The 20,811-nt window shown below is 38.7% G+C and overlaps 1 pseudogene; it reads left to right on the top strand.

Annotated features, from left to right (window-relative positions):
• Positions 1–17,020, top strand: part of LOC112628021 — a 34,757-nt pseudogene extending 17,737 nt beyond the window's left edge.
• Positions 17,021–20,811: the final 3,791 nt, after the last annotated feature.

Here is a 20,811-nt window from a genome sequence, read left to right as displayed (position 1 = left end):
TATATAGTATTTACTCAATAAGTAGAATCAAGTCATTTATTGACAACAAATTCCAGGTACTTTGTGAATCGTTTTAAAACTTAAGTTGATTTAATTCCCATAGACATCCTATGAGGTGACATTATTGTACCCATTTCACAAATGAAAAGCATGGTTTAAGAAAGTGAAATGATTTCCACAGGATTATATATGTCTTAAACGGTAGGGCCAGAATTTAAGGCTATATTTTGATTCTGAGTCCCAGACCCGTAAGCGTCAATTATGGTGCCTAATAAATTAATGAATCAACATTTAATTTCAGAAAGAGGGCCATGCTTTCTTCTTTGATTTGGTTGCACAGTCCTGTGAATCCATCCATTTTCACTGGTATTAGCCCCTAGACCTCTTGTAGGAAACTTTCTTTTTGTTTTATGTATTTTCAGTGTTTAAACAGCTATATTGGCATGGTTCTTCTATTTGGATCCAGAAACAAACATTAATGATTTCTAGTTCTCTATCCTGTGATAATTTACCACCAATACAGTTATTCATGGTACTGTCGTGGTCATTCTCCGGACCTCTCTCCCTTCATCTCTTACCACATTGGTGCTTCCTCCACTTCTCCCTATTTCTTTCCTTTAAAAAAGCTTTTTAATATATCAGCATGAGCTACAATAAACTTTCTCAACAAGTAAAACTGTTTCTATTCTTATCCCACATTGTTTAAAATTTCAGCAGCATGCAATACTGCTATGACTCTCTCTCTTTAGAGTGGTATATTAAGATTCTTGCTTCAGGTAAAATATTCCTCTTATGCTTACCTCCAAATAGGGGTTTATCTACTTAAGAACCTTTGAGATGAAACTGTGGAGGCATATTTCAAATGACCAAATACAAACTTATTGGTGGTTTTTTTTCTCCTCTTACCTCAAAAGAATTAATCTGCTATAATACACATAAATCATACATGTATTGCCTTAGAAAAGAACCTAATATCTTTAAAATTTTTATGGCTATGGGTATAAAAATTATAATTGTGAACATTAGCATTTCATTTTCACAAGCAGCTGCCAGTTTATGATCCCTTAGGATTTTATTAAATTCGTGAATAGAGTTGAAAGTCATCATGCTTACTCAGATCTATTCCCTGTCATCATACATCAGAAACAGCCTTTCTAAAATGAAACCTTTGGTGGCAAAAGTATTTAGGAACTAATCTCTACCCTTTCCTCTGATACTGTCTTCACTTACCATATTTTTGCCTCCCCTTTTTTTGTTGTTGTTTTTTTTCTCTTTAAGCCCCCCTTTGGCCAGGATATGGCTGCTTCACTCTATTCTTTATTGTTATATTTGATTTTAAGTAAATTCTAATTAAGATTCTGAATTTATAGTTGGACAGTTTTTCCCAAGACTACACAGGTCTCAAGAACAAAAGACAAAGATGAGGCTTCTCAAGTGACTCTTTTTTTCTCTTCTCTTCCACCCCTGTTCTCTCCTCCAGAACATTCTGTGTACACAGACAAAGACTAAAACTTTCAGAAGGAGAAAAGGCACGGTCTAAAATTTATTTTTCATTAGTTTTCTTCCCTTCACTTCCTCATGCCCAGGTGATGGAGAAAGTCTATCAGCTCATAAGCAGATGAGGGGACAAAGTAGTGAGAATTCCACATCAGAAGTAGTCAGTGAAGCTGATGCTGGGGTCTGGCTTGCTGCAGGTCATGTAGTATAAACTGTGAAATAAAGGTAAGGATCTCAAAGAATAGGCCCAACCGTGTCAGCACTTGCCCAGTGCATGTACAGGGAGAGGGATTGTGTACCCTTTTTGTCCATGAGACACTTCTATCGTCTATGGAGTAGCATAAGCATGTCCATTATAAGTCTTGGTTTTACTTATTAGTATAGATAGTTATCTCTTTATATACAACCATAAATCAACATGATCCTTGATATTTCTGGTAATGCACAGTTAAATCATTATTTTTTAAATTATCTGAAGCAGTGGTGCATACATACATTTTCATAGGTGACATAGAAAAATTCTGTCCTAAAGTCAATTTTTGTGAATGTCTTGGTTCTTGGGCTGTTTTGAATCGAAATTCATGTGAAAAAAATAATTTTAAGAAAATTATTGCAATCACATATGATCTCTAAGTATAAACATTACTTCCACAGCACTTCCGAGCAGGAGGTAGAATTGTAACAGAAATGATTTCTTGTAAATAAAGACAAGGGGATTAAAGAACTAAGAATGTTTTTCCAGCATACCTGTCTTTCCTTCTTAAAGTATCTAAATCCTTGTTTTTCTAGAGAAGTAATACATATTATCATGGGAACAAAAATTTTATTCAGATATTTTTATTCATAACATATGCAAATTATTTAATAATGTATAGTTTCTTTACATAAATATTCATATATTTTGCATATTTTGTAATATATGTGTTAGATTATAAATTCCTAAGTCCAAAACCAGACTGTTTTTTTAAAAGTAAATTATGAGCAAAACAGAGTTCTCAATACTTTCACTAAGGTAAATGTAGACACTACTTAAAGATACCTTACAAAATAAGAGGTTTTTTTCTTCTTCTTTTTTTTTTTTTTGTATTGAGCTAAGCAGCAGGCCAAGAAGATATTTAATTGAATCATTAATCATAGAATTTGCAGGATCTGAGTGACTATAGAGCCATGGAAATAATGAGGTCCAGCTACCTTATAAAAATATTATCCTATTTTATAATTGAATTATATTGATACTTTATTTTTCTTAAGCATACCTACTGCAGTGTTGCCAATCATAAGATCTAATGAGAATATATTGTTAAAAATATCTCTGCTCTTATCAGGATTAATGAAAAATTATTATTGGTGAAAACTGATATTAGTTGGAGACATTATATTGGTGACTAGATATATATAGCTTACCACGTTTTTGGAGCTGAAATAGAAAAACTATCTCTGTGTCCATAACAAAGATTCATTCTATCAACATGTTTCAAAACTATGAGTCTAAAAATTTCAGATGGCTAGGTGTCAAGTGATTTGTTTTGATTCCATGGGTATTTAGTAATTTTAACAGAACTTCCTAAGAATTTCACTTGAGTATGTATTTGAATGATCAGTGCATAGCCTGCCACTATGTTCGCAGCTGACTGCCAGCACTGCAGTAACCTAAGCAAAATTGACTGGATTTTACAGTCAACAATGAATTAAATTGTAAAACAAGTCTTTGTTGAAATCATGAAGGATTCATGTGAAAATAATTGAGTCATATCTGATGCTTTATCTCCAACTTTAGTAAGCACATAATTTTGTTTTAGGAGAAAAGTGAAATAAAGGAATTATAGAAATATCAATGAAATAAAACACTTTTTGGTGGTTTTAATTTCCACATATGTGATTTTTAGTTAAAGGGTAAACTGCCTGTACACCGTACATTATGTTCTCACTTAACGTTGTTGATAAGTTCTTGGAAACTGACTTTAAGCAAAGTGATGTGAAACAAAACCAATTTTTTTTCTCATCAAAATTATAATGAAATGATAATATTGAAGGAAATTATACTATTTGAGGCCCTGCTGTACATTGTTTTGGTTAAAGTCACGGTTTTCAAGAACCTTAAGTGAGGACATTCTGTTCAGTGTTTGAAATGTACAAGGTGGCCGGGCGCGGTGGCTCAAGCCTGTAATCCCAGCACTTTGGGAGGCCGAGACGGGCGGATCACGAGGTCAGGAGATCGAGACCATCCTGGCTAACACGGTGAAACCCCGTCTCTATTAAATACAAAAAAACTAGCCGGGCGTGGTGGTGGGCGCCTGTAGTCCCGGCTACTCGGGAGGCTGAGGCCGGAGAATGGCGTGAACCCGGGAGGCGGAGCTTGCAGTGAGCTGAGATCCGGCCACTGCACTCCAGCCTGGGTGACAGAGCGAGACTCCGTCTCAAAAAAAAAAAAAAAAAAAAAGTGAATCTGAATACCTTTAACTTATTTCATTTTTAACCATCTCCCACGACTTCCCAGACTTTTTCAAGGGAATTTCCACAATTTCTCATTGCAAAGGCACAAAACTTACTGATTCACTTAACAACATAATAGAGGAATAAAAGCAGTGAATGGACGTCCCTGAGATAACCAGTAAGGAGTAGGTGGCAGATCCAACACTGCACACAAGGGTCACTGGTTCAGTGACAAGACTACCTTCATTCCCCACCAAATGCCAATATGCCTTATCCCTTCCAACCTAAAACATCGATAGGCAAAATATTTTTCATCAAAATGGACATGACTAATAACAAACAAAACTGGAATTGAACTAACTCCTCGAATTTCTTTTGAAATATAGATGTTAGTAAAGAGTAAGTGTCAATAATGTTAGGTGTCAATTTGGAGGAAAAAACAACTGCAGACTGCAGGTGGATTCCTAGTGATAAGTAGAGATGCTTGGCTGACTTTCTATTATAATCTGTGTTTGAAAACCAAACATTATATGATGATTAACATTTTTAAAATAGTTGATACCTGCTTGCATGGGAGGGGGAATCTCGCCAGATAAAAACAAACTTACGACTCATTAAATCAGTAGCACTACTATAAATCATAAACCTGTTAAAAATAAATTATTTAACATAAAAACAGCAGGTCCAGCTGTTTAAATATCATATAGCATATGGACCTTAGTAACTGGATTCAAATGCTATCTGCTACATCATTTATACTTCTGTTAGAGTGCTGTGCTTCTATAGGGAGGGGCAAACTAGTTCTTAAATTGCTATTATGCTGAATAATTTTCTTTTAACTTCAAGTGCCTGTCTCCCAAATTAATTTCTAATTGTTGAATTCAATGGGTTTCTTCTGAAAAAGAATCTAAAATGTATTTGTGCTGGGTAATTTCACTGAGTCATTTATCACGTGCTTTATTTGGCTTTGAATTTCAACCTAACGTTTACTTCATATTTTATGTTTGTATTTTGTTTGTTTGCCTTTTTTTTTTTTTTTTGAGACGGAGACTCACTCTGTCGCCCAGGCTGGAGTGCAGTGGCGCGATCTCGGCTCCGCCTCCCGGGTTGAAGCCATTCTCCTGCCTCAGCCTCCCGAGTAGCTGGGACTACAGGCACCCGCCACCATGCCTGGCTAATTTTTTTTTTTTTGTATTTTTACTTTTTAGTGGAGACTGGGTTTCACCGTGTTAGCCAGGGTGGTCTCGATCTCCCGACCTCATGATCCGCCCACCTCTGCCTCCCGAAGTGCTGGGATTACAGGTGTGAGCCACCGCTCCCGGCCTGTTTGTCTTTTAACATTGAGCACTTCTACCTTAAAACAAGGTTCACTTAAAATATAATCTTGTCACTCTACTAATCCTTTTGAATATCTGTGGTAAGAATGACATAGGGAGGAAAGGGAAAAACAAAGCAAAATTATTTGGTTTATAAATCATTATAATAACAAAAAGCAAGTCTCTCTATCGAGAGTTGAAAGGCTGTATCCTCACTTAGGATGTCAGAAGCTACCAAAGGAGCCAGAGCAATGACTACAGTTACATTCCAGGATGTTGGTGGCAAGAAATTCATATACAGTAGAATGTGTCCCAATATGTTTATATTTGTTCCCTGAACATGGCTTCATTAAACTCTTCATTAAAATTACTTGTGTTTGTTTGTTTTATTTAAATTCGGATTTATGAGCCTCAACTCAAACTGTCTCATATGACCCGGAAATCTACATATTTACCTAATTTCTTGAAGAAATTTTTACTAGCTCAGCATCGCCATTTAGAAATCATTACACAGGTAGTGGGGTAAGAGTGGATAAAATAAGTCATCTTTGTGAGGATGAAAAAACAAGGGGGGAGGCCGAGCGCGGTGGCTCACGCCTGTAATCCCAGCACTTTGGGAGGCCGAGTGGGGCGGATCACAAGGTCAGGAGATCGAGACCCTCCTGGCTAACACAGTGAAACCCCATCTCTACTAAAAATACAAAAAATTAGGCAGGCGTGGTGGCGGGCACCTGTAGTCCCAGCTACTTGGGAGGCTGAGGCAGGAGAATGACGTGAACCCGGGAGGCGGAGCTTGCAGTGAGCCAAGATCGCACCACTGCACTCCAGCCTGGGCGACAGAGTGAGACTCAGTCTCAAAAGAATAAAAATAACAATAAAAATAAAATAAAATATGCTGATATATAAAAATATAAATTTTTAACCAAAACTACATAACCAGTTCAGTAACATCTTTTTAAAAAATTTTTAATTTTTATGGGTACATAGTAGATATATATATTTATGGGTTACATGAGATATTTTGACACAGGCATGCAATGCATAATAGTCTCTTTTTCATGTAATACATAATAACTGTCTTTCTATTTCAGTAAATAATAAAAGTATCAAAATTTTAATGACTACATAGTATTCCATTATATGGATATACCGTGATTTCCAAATTTCCACTGTTTTGAACAGTAGTGTAGTGAACTTTCCTTTATACATGTCTTTGAGTATAGGACAGATTATGTCCTTGGAATAAATTTCTAAGGATGGAATTATTGGGTCAAGGGCAATGTATATTTTATATTTTGATACATGACAATACAACAATCAATTGAGATACGTTTTTCCCCACCTCCGTATTATTTTCTGATTTCTAAATTTCATACTACATAATGGCCTTCTAGATAGTTTGTACATTTAAAATGACACTCCCAGGCTGGGTGTGGTGGCTTACGCCTGTAATCTCAGCACTTTGGGAGGCTGAAGGGGGCAGATAACTTGAGGTCAGGAGTTCAAGACCAGCTTGGCCAACATGGTGAAACCCTGTCTCTACTAAAAATACAAAAACTAGCCGGGTGTGGTGGCAGGTGCCTGTAATCCCAGCTACCTGGGAGGCTGAGGCAGGAGAATTGCTTGAACCTGGGAGGTCGAGATTGCAGTGAGCAGAGATGGCGCCACTGCACTCCAGCCTGGGTGACAGAGTAAGACTCTGTCTCAAAAAAAAAAAAAAAAAAAAAAGATGCTCCCATCAGCAGAATATGAGTGTGTATATTTCCCAGACTCATGCCATTCTTTTGCGTTTTTGCTTACTTGACAGAGAAAATGGCAGTCTTCCAATTTTCATTTATTTAATTATGAGTGAATATTGAACAAAATTTTGTGTGTTTGCAAGCCATTTGTACTTATTTTATGAAATACCTATTCATAGTCTTTGTCCATTTTTCTTTGGACTATTTCCTTTCCACATTAAGAATAATATCCTCTATTGTCTGTCATGTGTTGCAAATAATCTCTTCTTGTCATTTGCGTTTCCTTGCCTTTCAGAAATATTTAATTTTTATGAGGTCGCATTTATCCATTTTTTTCCCCTATGGCTTCTTCTTTTAGTATTATGTCTGGCAATATTCTCCTATCCCAAAATTATGTCAATATATACTTATGTTTTCTTTTCATATGTTTATGATGCTGCTTTTTAAAACGTTTAATTCTTTAGTCCGGGGTAAATTATTCTGATTGTGGTAGGAATTGAACCTTTCCCTCAAATTGTTAAGCAGTCCCAATCACTGATTTTAAAAACATTTTCCCTAAATGTTTAACATTTCTCAAGTTAACCATTAGATTGACTTTGGTCTGTTTCTGAGTTGTTCTCCTCCCTTGGTTTGTGAGTGGCTTCTGCTGCTGGCTCCATACTGTTCCCATGACTACACCTTGGAGGCACCTTTTAGGGTCTGGTAAGGCAAGTACCCCCACATTACTTCTCCACAAGTTTTCTGACTATTTTCACTTCTTTATTCTTCCAGATGAAATTTAGAATCAAGTTCAAAACAAAAACTCGTTGGAATTTTGATCGTGATTTTGCTTAAAATTAGAGATTACTTTGGGAAGAACGGTGGTCTTTGCAATTTTGAATCTTCCTACCCAAGAATATGGTCTGTCTCTTTCCATTTATTTAAATCTTTTTTCCTAAAGTTCCTCCAAGTTTAATAAATTTCTTCACATAGATCCTGAACTTTTAGTTTAATCCTGAGTATTCAGAATTCTTTGCAGTAGTTTCAGGTTATAAGCATTTAACATATTTAGGAAAAAAATTACATTAAAAAAAGAAGTTAATCTGGAAGGATGCATGCCAAATTGTTCATAATGTTTTTCATCTGAGAATAACTCAGAAGGTTTGGGGAAGGAGCAAGAGAATTTCACTGTTTATTTTATGTACTTCTGGAGGGTTTGAACTTGTTACAGTAAGTATGACTTTAAAAACATCAATATGTAATCAAGATTAAATATCACTAAGGCATCTTAATAATATATTGCTGGTAGAATATAAGTTGTTTTTCTGGAGGGCAATTTGGCAATGGGTATCAAGATCCTTAAATATTTATCTGCTAAAGAAGTGATAAAAAGTGTACACAAAGATTTATACAGAGATGTTCATCACAGTGAAATGAATAATAATGAAACATTGGAACAGCCTAACAACCTGGATTGCTTAAATTAGAGAATACTATGCTGCCATTAAAATTTATCTTTTTAAATTTTTTTATTTTTTATTTTTGGAGATGGAGTCTTGCTCTGTTGCCCAGGCTGGAGTGCCGTGGCACGATCTCAGCTCACTGCAATCTCTGCCTCCCAGGTTCATGCTGTTCTCCTGCCTAGCCTCCTGCCTCAGCCTCCTCCGTGAGCCACCACGCCTGGCCTAAAAATTTATTTCCATCCCATGGAAAATGTTCTTTTAGAACTCCATTGATATGTGTAGCTATGTAAGTAGTATGTGTATGTGTGTGTGCATACGTATATATACGTATGTCTATATATATATGTGTATATACATGCATACACCACTGCTTACATGTATATACACATACATGCTACTTACATACATGTATATAGTCATGTACGTATACACGTGTATATGTATATTACATGCATACACGTATTTTTATATATGTTAATAGTACTTTTCAGTGGTAGGATTATAAGTGATCTTTATTTTCCTTACATTTAAAAAAATTCAGTGCATTTTAAAAAAATAATAAAATATGTTTTAAACAACCATTAATACATTTTTAGAAAAACAGGATAAAGTTGTCTATGACAATCCATGTGAAAGTCCAGAGGAACTTAAAGTCATTGCCTGTGTGGTGGGGCTGCAGGACGATAAGAATCTGGAAGTGAAAGAACTCAGAAGGCAGTGCCAGCAGCTGGAGTCTAAGCAGGGCAGGATCTGTGCCGAAAGAGCGTCTCTCAGGAGCAGAAAGGGAGGGACGCTCAGAGCGCCTTTCTTTTCTTTTCTCTTCCAGAGATTTATTATTGTATGAAGGATAAAGAGGTATTGAAATAAGGTTTTTACTGTCACAGTGATTAATTTTTTGTGTGCTTATGTCCTTATCTATGGCTATAGTTAAAATGCTTTTAAATATTTTTCTTAAAAATATTATTTATTTCTTTTGGGATTTAAGCATTTAGCAAATCTCAAGCTTTTAATGTATTCATTCAACAGCTATTTGTTGAATGCCCATTGCATACACAGGAACTTTATTTTTATTTTTTTGAGACAGAGTTTTGCTCTGTCACCCAGGCTGGAGTGCAGAGGCATGATCTTGGCTCACTGCAACTTCCGCCTCCTAGGTTCAAGTGATTCTAGCTGGGCTTACAGGCATGTGCCGCCACGCCCAGCTAATTTTTGTATATTTTGTAGAGACAGGGTTTCGCCATGTTGGCTAGGCTGGTCTTGAACTCCTGACCTTGAGTGATCCGCCCACCTTGGCCTCCCAAAGTGCTGGGATTACAGGTGTGAGCCATGGCCCCTGGAGCACAGGTACTTTAAAAACACAATAGGTAGAAACTCTATTTCTAATAAACAACTATAACAATTCTAAATGTATTGTACTGTAAATTATTCAGTACACAAAACAATTACAGATAACAATATTCAGCTCACCTCAGACCTTATATTTGGTGATTTTTTCTTAATTTTTAAAAATCCATGAATACATAAAAAGATAACACTAAGAAATTTAATTTTTTTCTGACAGAAAAGGAAGCTCATATATATCATTTTTATGCAGACTTTTATATGTATTTACTCATATTTACTATACTTTTCTCCTTATTATTATTATTCTTTTTTTGAGACGGAGTCTTTCTCTGTCTCCCAGGCTGGAGTGCAGTGGCGCGATCTCGGCTCACCGCAACCTCTGCCTTCCAGGTTCAAGTGAGTCTCCTGCCTCAGCCTCCCATGTAGCTGGGATTACAGGTGCCTGCCACCATGCCCAGCTAAGTTTTGTATTTTTGGTAGAGACGGGGTTTCACCATGTTGGTCAGACTGGTCTTGAATTCCTTACCTCAAGCAATCCACCTGCCTCGCCCCAATCCCGAAGTGCTGGGATTACAGGCGTGAGCCACTGTGCCCAGCCTACTATAATTTTCTTATTAGAATTAAGAAAACATGAAAATTGTGACTTTTGTGGCTTACAAAAATGTTAAGTACTCTTCCATGTAAATACAAATACTTAAAAAGAACTTGGCTATGTGCCGTGGCTCATGCCTGTAATCCCAGCACTTTGGCAGCCTGAGGTGGGAGAATCACTCAAGGCCAGAAGTTCGAGAGCAGGGACAACGCAGTGAGACCTCATCTCCATGGTGCGCACCTGTAGTCCCAGCTACTCAAGAGGCTGAGGCAGGAGGATTGCTTGAGGCCAGGAGGTTGAGGCTGCAGTGAGCTATGATTGTACCACTGCACTCCAGCCGGGGTGATAGAACAAGACTCTGTCTCTAATAAAAATTAAAAATAAAAAATTTTGTTAGAAGAGTATATTCTTTGCATGTTCGTATTTAAGAATCGTACTTCTGGATTTAGGAACTGTTATTCAGAGGATTTGAAGATACATAGGCATTTGCCCTTTGCTCCACACTTCAGAAAACCCGTGAGCCCCAAGAAGAGTCTCCTTTGGCACTCCCATGTTGCTGCGGAGGAAGAGGTGCCTCTACTTCCTTGGCAGTGATCTATCTATCTATCTATCTATCTATCTATCTATCTATCTATCTATATGTATGTGTGTGTATGTATATATCTCTCTCTCCTATGCCTTCTCTTATCCAGACTTGGAGCATTAACCTTCACTCTCAAGATATAATCACTCCCCTTATCCCATTTAGAGGAGCACTTTCCACTGATTCTGGAAATGTTGGAATTTGGAAGGCACTTGGTTAATAGAATGGTAGTTCAGGTGAGCTCTCAACTTGGGTTCAGATCACAGCTTGGCCACTTAGGTAGCCACGTGACCTTAGGCATATTACTTCAATCTCTTTTGAGCTCACGGTTTTCTCATCTGTTAAAAGAGGATGATAGGCCGGGCATGACACCTATAATCCCAGCTACTCGTGAGGCTGAGGCAGGAGAATTGCTTGAACCCAGGAGGCAGAGGTTGCAGTGAGCTGAGATTGCGCCATTGCACTCCAGTCTGGGCAACAAGAGTGAAACTCAGTCTCAAAAAAAAAAAAGATAATAGTGGTAATAATACAAATTTCATATGAGGATAAAGTAGGGTAAGGCATGAAAAGTACTTGGCATTGAGGCTAAAACCTACTCAATAGATGTTAGTATTATCTGTGAGTATTACTGTATTTTTTTTACATAGATCAAGGATTTTATGTACATATAGTATATTATATATTGGTATAGTGAGTGGTTAAGCACAGGTGAAACACAGTTATAACATAATTTTTCAGGTATTTGTTGGTTGCTCTGCTTTTGTAGGTATGCTTGAAAATGTAGTTAGTATTTAGAATGTTATGGGGAAATACGTTTAAAACAATCACATTAAAACATTGTTGGGACACATCCCATTTAAGAATGGGGCCTGCCTGTATGTCCTCTCATGGTTGGCGGATTGTTTTTCATCTCTTAAAGCACTCTGCTGGGAACAAATTATTTCCACAAGCAGTCAGGCAACTCTCATCATAGACTGCGGAGGAGACAGTACCACTGGGCCACGCCAGAACTAATATTAATGAATGCCTTACGCTACAGCCCAAATGCAGTGCTTTTTTCTTTTAAACCTTTTATGCTACACCAGGGTAATATTAAAAACCATGTAGGTGATTTGTATTATTCCACCAGGATCAGTGCAAAGAAAATCATCAGCTCAGATAGCAACAGGCTGAAGAAAGCGTAAGATGCTCTTGTCAGCATCACAGTATTCAGATGATGAGTCTCCTCTGAAGGAAAATGTTCTGTTTGTGTAGCGTGACATGCAGGCCTAGACTTGTGGAAACTGGAGTTGCGTTGCCCTGGACCTGCCGCTGACAGCCATTCGCCTCCAGGCCTGCAGCCTGGGCGCAGCCTTGGGGTGGTAAATGTTGGGGTACAGCCTCTTTCTTTGTCAAAACATTTTTATTGTATGCCAAGACATTTTTTGTAATGTGGAGCAATTTACAAATATACATTTGTTTCAATATAGGAAAGAGACAAGATAAAAAAAGAGGAGCAAAAGAAAAAAGAATGCATCAACCAAGAACCTCAAAAAACACTCCAATGATTGAGAGCATTTAAAGATGTAAGTTCCGTAAACAGTCACCTCATCTACACTTCTGCGGAAATGAATGAAGACCACCCTAAAAAAAAGGAAGAAAGTGTAAAGTATTATAGAACAGGTCATCCAGAACATGAAACGTTTAAAAAATACCATTATTTCTGGTATATCAATAAAGAACAACAACAAAAATAGAATATACGTGGTTCAAAACCCATGATATAAAATAACTGCTGTTTTTGATATCACAGCACGCTTGGGTTCCTGCTCTGCGCTCCTCACTGAGTAGTCCTAATTGGCCCTGGTGGTTTAGATTGGCAGGGAAAACTGAAAACTGTTCAACTCCCTTGACTTTAGCTGGCATTTCCTCTCATATGTAATAAACAATTCTTTAAAATGTTATCCAGGCAACACTGTGATATAAACGTAGTGAAAGTGCCCTGTTAAAAGTAAAATGTGTTTATTTTTTTTTATATCTACAACTTTCTTTTTCCTTTTTTTTTTTAAGTATACACTTATGAGGATAATGTCATTTTTTTATGCCCTCTGTTCCAGGCCTACATTTGTATTTCCTCCACAAAATGATCCTGAGTCTGTAATTTTTTTTCTATTTCTTGACTTTATTATTAGAGATACAGTCCTTTTAATAAAAAAAGCTGCTTATGAAGATTCAAAAAATAATTGTTTGCTTTTATTATTTTTAATTGACATCATAATTGTACACAGTTATGAGGTATAGTGTGATATTTTGATACAGGTATATAATGTGTAATGATCAAATCAGGGCAATTAGCATATCCATCACCTCAAACATTTATCTAACGGTAAATAGGTTTTTTAAAACAATGTAAATAGGGAGTCAGGTGCGGTGGCTCACGCCTGTAATCCCAACACTTTCGGAGGCTGAGGCAGGCGGATTACTTGAGGCCATGAGTTTGAGACCAGGCTGGGCAACATGGTGAAACCCCATCTCTACTAAAAATACAAAAATTAGCTGCGCATGGTGGCGCAAGCCTGTAGTCCCAGCTACTTGGGAGGCTACGGCACAAGAATCACTTGAGCCTGGGAGGCAGAGGTTGCAGTGAGCTGAGCTTGCACCACCGCACTCCAGCCTGAACAATAGAGTGAAACTCTTCTGTCTCAAAAAAAAAAAAAAAAAAAAAAGTCAGTAAATAGGAGCTTATTTAAGAATATCATTGAATTTACTGACTATAAAACATAGACCTGCTTTCATTCCCCAGCCCCTTCACAAAGACCCAAGTTTATTGTAGCCCCAAAAAAGGAAACAACCCACTTTATCCCAGAAAAGATTCTGGAATAGGTATCAGATGCCTTCCATATACCAGGCGCCATGCTAGGCACTTCACATTCACTCTCACTTACTTCTTGAAACAGCCTTGTGAGACATTTTCATCACCACTTTACAGATGAGTAACCAAGGTTCAGAATGGTTGGTTATACAACTTAGTTCAAGGTTAAACAGCAGGAATTGAAGCCGGGTCTTACTCCAGAGCCACACAGACCTTCTCAGCCTGGACAACACATCCAGATCCCCTGGGGAGCTTCTCCTAAGTACTAAGGCCCAGCCCCACCCACAGAAATTCTGATGTGACTGCCCTGGATCAGGGCCTGGGTGTGAACTGCAGCGGGAAGCATGAATTGAAGGAGCTGCACGAATACCAGATGAATGCAGAGCCAGTGAGGTGGAGAGGAACTGGCTGGTCGCCGTCACCAAGAGAGTTTCGATGAACAGAATGGAGTCAGTCTGGAGGAAGGGATCCAAGGGCAGCCAGCCTGTCTCCTCAGCCCTCACTCAGATCGAGGAATTGTTTGGCAACACAGAAGATTACTTTTTCATGCGTGGGTGACATGAAAATGGGAGGAGTAGGCAGATTTAAGAGGACAGAATCAGGCATCCTAAGCTCCCAACGAAACTGGAAAAATTAGTTAAACGCTAACAAGTTCTCCCAAAATTGGGACAAATTACTGGTGTTCTAGTCCAAAAAAAGCCCATATGGAGGTATGCACTTTGCATGGGGTGATAGGAAAGTCTGTGGGGCTTAAATCTTGGGTAAAATAATTTGAGAACTCAGTTTCCTTCAGCTTAGTGAGTCACCCGTGTGACGAGAGCTCATGGGCTTTGGGGATGCATGGACAGCAGCATCCTGTGTAGAATAAGGGAGTTCTGTGTTTACTGAGAAGTGCCACCCTTGAAGGGGACATAGCCAATTTGAGCACATTTGGAAGGGAAGAAGTAGGAGGGGGAGAAAACTAGAAATAAAATCATTTGATACATGGTATCTGTTGAGATCAAGGAAGTTTTCTGAATGTCTGAAGGGCTGCATGAGGTAAAGGCTTCAATTTATCGTGAGTGGACAGACTGCCTGTGAAGTATAAGGCAGAACTCGGCCAGGCACCGTGGCTCACGCCTGTAATCCCAGCACTTTGGGAATCTGAGGGAGGCAGATTGCTTGAACCCAGCACTTTGAGACCAGCCTGGGTAACAAATCAAGACCCCGTCTCTACAAAAAAACAAAGGCAGAACTTAACAGTCCAGAGTAACAGTGACAGGCTGTAGCTGGGATGCCACAGAAGGCATCCTTGGGTGGTTCAGGGAGCCCCAACATCAGGGATGAGCTGATCAGTTGGATGGAGATCAGTTGGATGGAGATCAGTTGGATGACCACTGGAGTTTAGCCCTCTGCCCAGTTTCCGGGATTCCAATTCTGCTGGCATGCTCTCTGACAGAAGGCTGCAGGACGGCAGCTGCATGGCTGTGTCTACATCAGGGAGGTTTGGGGACTTGTTGCCATGACATTGCTATTTGTCCTGAAAGGAGCAGAATGAGAGAGAAATGGAAATATTCCTTGAGTTTATCATGGATTGCATGGTTTTGTGTGTGTGTGTGTGTATGTGTGTGTTTAGGTTTGCATTAATAGGATCATATTGAATGCATCCTTTGCCAGTTTCTTTAACTTAGGTTTTTGAGATATATTCATGTTAATATGTACAGAGCTAGTTCATTTTAATGAGTTCATAGTACTACATTTTATGTTTTATTGGCTAATCAGTGCCTTCTTTAGGGCCCTCCTCTCAAGATTAGCTCTTTGTAGGACTAGGTTTTTCTTTATCAAATGAATACCTGAAAGACCAGAACTTTTTCAATTTATGTTTTTTGAATTATGAAATTAACTCTAAACCTAAAAGTTAGAGAAAAGAAATATCCACAGGCTGTTATAGCTGCCACTTGGATGTCCACTGTGCTGGCATTTTTCATAGAGGTTTTCTCATTTTTAATCGTAATACATATTATTTTATATCTGGTTTTCATTGAACACTGTATCATCCGATTTTTTCAGATGTTTCAGGTATTGTACTAGTCACCACTTTTTATGGCTACTTAATATTTTGAATAGATTTGTCATAATTTTTCAACTAATATCCTATTATTCGTATTTTAGCATTTCTAATTTTCCATACTAAAAATTGATGACTATTTTCCTCTATACGTATGCTTTCATATCTTCATTTTACTACAGAGAAGGTAATATTTGATCAAAGGATCTAAATGCTTATCTTTTAACCCATGAAAAATGGATTCGGTAGCAAGGATGGCTGTACAAACAAGAAGGAGCCACTTTGTGAATTAGACCATCCATGCGTAGAAATGCATGTGTTTATAGATGTCTAGAAAGTTTCAGCATTTTGATGATTCCTCACCATGGTTTTTCATTTTCAGAAACGCCTAGCTCAATCTGTCCGAAACACCTCTGGCTCAGAACCTGTGGCTCCAAACCTGCCAGGTGATCTTTCCCAGTGACGTGCTTGCCAGCTTCCCAGGCGGTGTCAGTAATTCACCCATCCTCTAGGAAAACTAGAGGTGTTCCCCTGTCGGAAGCTGGTAACGTGAAAAGCCCCAAGTGTCAAGACTGTCATGGAAAGGTCCCTGTCCAGGTTTTTGTTCCAGTTGGTGATCAAACACATTCCAAATTCAGTGAGGAATTGTCACTGCCACTGCCTCCTCCTCCACCACCACCACCACCCCCCCCCATCACCCCCACCACTGCCACCCCCTCCTCTCCCTGCTCTGTCCTCATCCTCTTAAGCTGCAGCTCATCAGAACTTAGGTTTCCGGGCTCCAGTGAAAGATGACCAGCCACTTCCTCTAGTGTGCCAAGCACCTGCTGAGAGACCACATGACTCCTTGGAAAGTTTTCCATGTCCAGGATCTATGGACGAAGTGTTGGCCTCCTTAAGGCATGGCAGAGCTCGTCTCTGGAAGGTGGAAGTGCTGGCGGTGTGCCCTCCCCACGCCTCAGTCCATGAGCACATTCTGGCTGCCACAAGGCAAGGGGTCAAACTGAAGAAAGTTTACCCTGATATTGGCCCAAACCCCAGCAGCAAACCAACCACCAGCAGACACACCAGTGACCTTGAGAGGAGCATCAAGGCCGCGATCCAGAGAATCAAGAGGTGTCTGCTGACTCTGAGGAGGACAGCGATGAGCAGGACCCTGGCCAGTGGGACCGTTAGGCTCAAGTTTGACAAAGGCACCCGCCACGGTAGGCTTGAGTAAAGTGGGTGAGGCTAAGACCTATTGAAAAGCGCACTAACAGGGTGCTGGTGGACAGGACACATAACACCCCGGAAGACCAGCGGGGCCTTGTGTGGGATGCTGCAGCTTTTTTTTTTTTTTTTTTTGAGATGGAGTCTCGCTCTGTTGCCCAGGCTGGAGTGTAGGGTTTCACCATGTTAGTCAGGGTGGTCTCGATCTCCTGACCTCATGATCCACTCACATTGGCCTCCCAAAGTGTTGGGATTACAGGCGTGAGCTGCCGTGCCTGGCCTTTCTGTTTTTTTTTTTCTTTTGAGACTGAGTCTCACTCTGTCCCCCAGGCTGGAGTGCAGTGGCACGATCTGCCTCCCAGGTTCAAGCAATTCTCTGCCTCAGCCTCCTGAGTAACTGGGATTACAGGCACACGACACCACGCCCAGCTAATTTTTGTATATTTAGTAGAGACAGGGTTTCATTTTCTTGGCCAGGCTGGTCTTGAACTCCTGACCTCGTGATCTACCTGCTTTGGCCTCCCAGGGTGTTGGGATTGCAGGCATGAGCCACCGCACCTGGCCAATGCTGCAGCTTTTATGTGACACAGTGACTCTTAAAACTGGGGAGGGAAGTAGGGATGAGAGTTTCATACATCAGCCCATAGATGGGGTGTCAAGACCCATCGAAGTGTCACTGGCCTAAGAGAAGAGCACTTATTTCTCACCATGGGTGATCTAGAATTGTTCCCTGATTCTGAAAGAAGTTTACTGTGCTCTGGCAAGCAGCACTGTTAGACTACTGACTGTGGCCTCCTGTGCATATGGAATAGTGATTTCTCAGATTTACAGGTTTGAATGTGAATGTTATTTTATCAATAATCAGAATAAATTGCTTATATTCAGGAAAAAATACCAATTGTGCACGTATTTTTGTAAAATTATACATAAGCACTTTATTTTTTATGTCATTCTAAATAATTTTTTGGATGTTTCTGTTTCCAAACTTTTGATAATATATAGAAATATGATTGATTTTGTTTATTGGGTTTGAGTACAACCACCTTACTAAACTCACATATTGAGTATTTTAATAGGTTATTTTGAATGCTTTTACATAGACTGTTATGTTGTCTGAAAATAAAAACAGGTTTATTTCTTCCTTGCTGATGTGGATGTCACTGATTTTTTTCCTGCATTACTGATCTGGCTAGGACTATCAGTATAAAGTTGACTATAAGTGGTAAAAGAGCTGATTTCTTGCCAGGGACCCAGCTTTTAAATCAGTTGGAGAGCCGCCATTAAGTGTAATTTAGTGATAGTTTTGTTTTTGTTGTTGTTGTTTGTTTTGTAGATGCCCTCTATCAGCTTAAGTTCCCTTCTTTTCTCATTTTGCTGAGAGTTTTTATAAAGAATAGATGTTGAATTTTGTTAAATGCTTTTGCTGCATCTGCTGAAATGACGTTTATTCTTCATCTACGTAATAATGTTGTAGTTTATATCTGTTGAGCTTTGAATGTTGAACCAGCCTTGCATTCATGGTATAAATCACTTGTTTGTAAAGTATTTTTTAAAAAATATTGCTAGATTTGGTTTCTCAGTATTGTATTTTTATATTTGTCTTCATGTGGTTTTTTTTTTCTCACAAGTACCTGTACCCCCCCTTTTTTTTTCTTTAAAGAGAAATGATAATGAGAGAGATTGTCTCTCTTGAAGTTCTCAGTGCCTGTGCATTGTGCACAGCTAGCATCATGACAGAAACTTCAGAACCAGAGCTGGCTTCTAGGCAAGGCTGAATGGGGTAAAAAAAAGAAAAACAATAGGATTATTTCTCTACATATGCTCCATCTTACAGAGGCCACATTCCTGGTTCTCTAGCTAAAAAGAGTAGAAATTTTGCACACCTGGGTTAGAAAAAAAAAAAAAATAGCCATTAAACCCACCTGTTACAGGTCACTATTGGTATTTTGATTTTGCTTTCAATCCGTTATTGTTTACTTTTAAGAGTCCTTGATAGTTGCTTTTTATGTCCAGAGTTTTAATTTCAATCAGAAGGAGAAATAGGCCTTGGTGAGCATGCTTGGTCTTGGCTGGTGCCAGAAGTCTATACTCAAATATTTTAAAATAATTTTTAGTTGAATAACAAGTTAGACCTGTGCTCAGCTTCCTCATTGTTTTCCTAAAAATAGAAAAGGTTTTAAATACTTTAACCACTAAATTATTTAAAGCAGGTTTAAAATAAACTCCCTCATTTTGCCGATTGTATTACTCTGTTCTCACACTGCTAATAAAGACATACCCAAGACTGTTTAGACTGGATAATTTATAAAGTAAAGAGGTTTAATTGACTCACAGTTCCACATGGCTGGGGAGTCCTCACAATCATGGCATAAGGTGAATGAGGAGCAAAGTCACATGCTACGTGGTGGCAGGCAACAGAGAGCATGTGTGCAGGGGAATTCCCCTTTACAAAACCATCAGATCTCATGAGACTTATTCACTCTCATGGGAACAGCATGAGAAAGACTCACCTCCATGATTCAGTTACCTCCCACTGTGTCCCTGCCACAACATGTGGGAATTATGGGAGCTAAAAATCAAGATGAGATTTGGGTGGGAACACAGTCAAACCATGTCTCCTATATACATTCACACTAGCATTTTAATTTTAGGACTAGTTCTATATTACTATCTGAATTAATTTTTCCACAATTTTGTAAGGAAAAATAATGCTTTCTTTGAATTTCATGTGTAGATGATTTTTTTAGTTTTGTATCATTTTGTCCAATAAATTCTGAAAATCTTTGTATTGACAGTGTGTTATCTGTGCACAACCATCTATGTATAAGAGCACTCGATAAAAAGCATAACGAGGAAAAAGCACTGGATCTGTATTTATACAAAACAAGCTACCAGCAGAGCCCACTGGGAGTGGTCGTGACATAATCAGGAATGTTATATTCACAGGTTGTAGATCTGCATATGAGAAGAGGGTTTGCAGATAGCAGATTCTAGAAGGTTGCCTAATCAGACAGTAAATGCAGGTGTTTAAGCACTGAACAAAAGTAAGCTGCTTTAATTACTCGTAAGAGGGAAGTACAAGTCATTATTACATCTGCTAATTTACAGACTGTAAGATACACTTTAACAGCAGCAGTAAGTAAACTCTTCATAAAAGTTAGACTCTATGACAAATCCCCTGCCTTTCTTCTTTGGCAGCAGTGCCTTTCTTTTTAATGACTGGTTTTGTTTTTAGAGATGAGGTCTGTCACCTAGGCTGGAGTTCAGTGGCATGATCGATCACTGCAGCCTCGACCTGCAGCTCACATAGTCCTCCTGCTTCAGCCTCCTGAGTAGCTGGGACTACAGGTGTGTGCCACCATGCCTGGCTATTTTAAAAATTTTTTTGTAGAGATGGGGTCTCAGGATGTTGCCCAAGTCGGTCTCAAACTTCTGGACTCAAGCACTCCTGCTACCCAAAGTGCTGGGACTATAGGTGTGAGCCACCACGCCCAGGCTAGTGAATATTTTTGAAAAAAGAAACACATTACCCTCCCTTCTTAATCACTTACTTACAAAACCACATGTTTTACTGTTGATCTGTTTTAACTAATATTTTCTTTCTGCATAAATAACACATTTACACATGTGTATGTATACATATATTTATAATGTTAAAATTGTGTTTAAGTGTTTACTAAACAGGATAAAATTTTGTTTGGAAAATTGAGATGTGAAATTTTATCTAGTTAATGTATAGTCCTTTCCCTTATGGTGTC

Source organism: Theropithecus gelada, chromosome 7a (assembly GCF_003255815.1).
Source record: "Theropithecus gelada isolate Dixy chromosome 7a, Tgel_1.0, whole genome shotgun sequence".
NCBI classification, from domain to species: Eukaryota; Metazoa; Chordata; class Mammalia; order Primates; family Cercopithecidae; genus Theropithecus; species Theropithecus gelada.
The sequence above is the reverse complement of the archived record's forward strand: the minus strand, read 5'-3'. Positions and strand labels throughout refer to the sequence as shown.